At 33.0% G+C, this 4,025-nt stretch overlaps 1 protein-coding gene across 2 annotated transcripts in view; it reads right to left on the reverse strand.

The window, feature by feature from the left end:
- Doa (Darkener of apricot) overlaps positions 1 to 4,025 on the reverse strand; it is a 45,191-nt gene that overhangs the window by 28,557 nt on the left and 12,609 nt on the right. The gene's annotated exons all lie outside the window — the stretch shown is intronic.

Here is a 4,025-nt window from a genome sequence, read left to right on the forward strand (position 1 = left end):
TGCCAGTAAGAAGAAAACATTGGATGCAAGAGCACCTAAAAGATCTGCTTAGCCTGCCAGTAAGAAGAAAACATTGGATGCAAGAGCACCTAAAAAGCCAACTTGAAGCGGACAATTGAAATCGGTCAAACTTTTGTAAAAATAATTAAAACCAGCGACATGTAATTAAAACTGTCGTCACACCAGTTGGTCCAAATGAACAAATATTTTCGACATGCTATTCTCGAAAGATAGCTTCAAAACGTTTTATTGCTTCTGCAAGCTCATTATTATGAGAGCTTCGACCTAATAGTTCCAAATCAATGCAATCACAGCTTGCATATAATACACCAAAATTTAATTTGAAAATGGGAATTTTTTTCGCCCTGATCACGAGAAAATAGGATATGGCTTGTTAACATTTCCATTTATCCGCTGGCAAGATAATTATAATGGCACCTCTTGATTAATCAAAATGTACATAAACCACTTTGAAACTAATCATTACGTATTAAACCTCACTCCATACTGTCTTGTATTCTTCATACAATAAAGATAAGATGTGAGGCGCTACCTCAAGAAGGCACAGCGCTTCCTGTCCACCGTCGGCGACTCCTCTCCCCTCCCTTCGCAGATGCTCCACAGCTGGCGGTGGTGATGGCCGTTAACACTCTCCATAACGCTACACTACCGTCATCATCGTCACGTTCCAAACTACTGACACTTGTTGCAGCGGCAGGAGGCAGTGGGGAGGCAACCCCCACCCCGGTAGGAGGGGGAAGGTATCATCCACTAACAGATGTCTCAAATTGCTGATTGCCAACAATTACGAGGAGCGCCAGATCATCAGTAAGAGGTTCCTGTCATCATTTCGAAAATAATCAATGAAATCTAATATGGGCTTAAAATTTTACTTAATCATTGAAATAACCTTTGAATTGTCTATAGAGCACTTAACATCTACTAAACGAGGAATTGACTAAAACCGTACAACATATTTTTAACCATCCCTTTATTAAGCTAAATCATGTTCAAAAAGACAAGCCATTGGGGTAATAGCAGTTAGATAATATTGAGTGAGGTTGAAGTGTTCTCAGCGAGGTGTTGAACCTCTACCCCAACTATCAGATCCTTAGATCAAAGAAACATGAAAAGGTTATTAGAAAAATATAAATCAAAGATGTATTCATCAGCTACATTTGACGGGAGAATTTAATAATGGACCAAACTTTACAGAACACAGAATCTTTTCTATAAAAGTTTATCTCTTGTAGATTATCGACATAGACAAAAGCTATAGAAAAATGAGATGATAAGTTCTTAGAATAAAGAAAATGGCCTATTGACAACGAGCCAATGACAATTAGCTAATAGAAAATTAAATACTTTCACTCAATCTAATAACCAACGCCATTTCTATAGATTGATTCATTCTTGAAAGGTATTTCTTCAAAAGAGGACTTTTACTTTTAAAGTTTCTTATAGAGAGAATAAATGTTCATCAAAATTTTTAACGTTGTCACGTTTTAGATGCAAAACAATAGCAAAACCTCATCAATCAATCAAGTATCGATAATCTTTGTTAAAACGATTTGAAGAGATCCATCAAGAGGCTAACTAAATTGTAACGATCATAATTACAGGTACAATGAGAGCTTAGAAGGCTAAAATTACACGAGAAAATAAGTAGAGTTTTGAAATCTTCTTTTATTTTACCCTAATAAATTAATTAACTTTTTAGTTACAAAAATAAACAAATTACATTCCCTTTTAAAAATTTCCGAATTGAACGAACGTAGACAAGAAAAGAATAGTCATACTCGATATTGCTAGTAATAATATGCCTTCCAATCGAAATACGCAAGGTATGATAGAATATTTATAAATAAATATATGTATATTTTTGTGCGATAGTTTTAATCCGATACATCGATATTAAAATTTGACTATCGAAAACCGATATTAAAAAAACAACAATATTATGAATATTGATGCTTAATTTATAGGATAAAAAATAAATAAAAGAAATAATATTAATGAAAGATATCCTTCATTTTATGGTTAACAATTGAATTAATATTCCCCTAATATTCAGTGATGAATGTTTCAAAGGCTTTAAAGAATTCATTCAACTTATTTCCTTCCTTCTTCTTTTTAGCTAAAGCAGTTTAATTATTTTTACTCTACTAACTTTTTTTTTTGTGATATAAATGTAATTAATTTTAAAAATAATTAATTATTTCTATTAAGACAAATATAAATTTAATACTTGTTAATTAGATATAAATCTTTTTTCTAAAATATAGATTTTAGATAGCCCAAATATCATTATATCAGTTAATAGTTGATTATAAGTGAAAGTGATATAAAGAATTTTCTAGAAAGTTCTTTATGTTCGCAGGAACAGTATTTTTCATCATATCAGCCAAAGTAAATTGACAACATGTTGATTTCTAGTTGCTCCGGCAATAAGTTTCATTTAATATCTCAGCAACCATTAGACGTACAAGTGTCTGCCAGCACCCAAATTAAAGCTAGTTAAATGTACTGCGTTTATAACGTTTATCTTCGTAGAAGTAGTTTTTATGATATTTGATAAAATAATATCACAAATTTTTAATGGAATAATTTAAAACGCTCCAAATTTTATCAGTAAATTGCAAACAATACCAAATATTAATAAAATCGTATTTTATTTCGGGAAAAAAAGCTTCTCTTAAATTGTTAAAAATAAAGAAACGGAAAAGGGATTTTTAACATTGGTTATTTAAAGGTGATGAAGGAGGGTATGACAGACATGGACTAACTGCGCTTTTAGCTGCTGAGTGCGAGATACGGTTAGTGGGTCAAGATCGATCCCCGCTCCTAGTGACTGAACACCAACCACAAGGTCTTATCATTACTGCTACAGCTTTAAATACATAATATTTTTTGATATAATATAACAGCGAATCAAATCATAAGCTATTATGTCTATTTCTATCTCGCGTTTTGTCGCATCCTAACACGGTTTTAATTCCTCTTACCAATGACCAATAGACTTAACTGAGAATGAGCGTAACTTACAAGTATCTAAAAAAATGGGCACTCGATTTATATATAAATTATAAATTAACTTCAACCATAATCCAAATAAAAAGTTGGAGATAGAACACTATGGCGTTGTAGCGACGATGTTCAATAATTAATTAGCTTTTTGAATATATTTTGTCAAAATGGACAGCATTCCTAGCTGTGAGGTTCAAAAGTAGAAAACATTTGTGAGAGCTGTCGAATGGAGAATGCTAAAACCACAACTACAATTAGTAGTTTGGTACAATAAAATATTTATTCTAGGAGCCGCTACAACTAATCCTCAAGGCCAGCCTACCTTTAGCTCCTTATGAGGTAAGTAGGTTGCGGGGGAGGGGGGCCTGGCAGCCACCTTCTAATTAGTCGAACCAGGGGTTTGGTCAGCATTATCAATGAACCAACCTCATCAAAGTCCATTTACTTTTCATAATAAAATCCTCAGTGATCGGAAAGTACCTCGACTGGTCACAGCTACCATGGCACTATGGCAGGCAGCTGTTACGTCAATCCTCACCAATATCTAGAATAAGTAATTCACTGTACACATTTCTGTAACAAGGAAAATGGGTATAAGCCCTCACATTTTCCGGAATTAAAGTAATACGCCTTGAAAGGAAAAATCCTCACTTTGCCTACCATCCTTATTTTAAAAAAATAATCAAAAGATATAGTGTATGTAAATAAAGTTATAAAAGAATTATTACAGAGAGAAATTAAATTGGGTATGAAGGCTACAAGTAACTGACAAGAGCTTTATCAAAATATGAGATAGAAGGTTACTCATCAACAAATTTCTCAGAAGACACTTTGAAATAAATATACAAAGATAAAAAAATAATTGAATTTTGACCAACTTGGATAAGATTACAGCAATGAGTCATAGAAAGGGGACACCAAGCCCAGCTATCTCCACGCTATCTTGCTTTGTAGTAATCAAATAAACTACTCATGTCATGAAAACTATTCACTTGGTT

The sequence above is a fragment of the Halyomorpha halys genome, unplaced genomic scaffold, assembly GCF_000696795.3.
Source record: "Halyomorpha halys isolate HHAL.00 unplaced genomic scaffold, Hhal_1.1 Scaffold983.1, whole genome shotgun sequence".
Taxonomy (NCBI): Eukaryota; Metazoa; Arthropoda; class Insecta; order Hemiptera; family Pentatomidae; genus Halyomorpha; species Halyomorpha halys.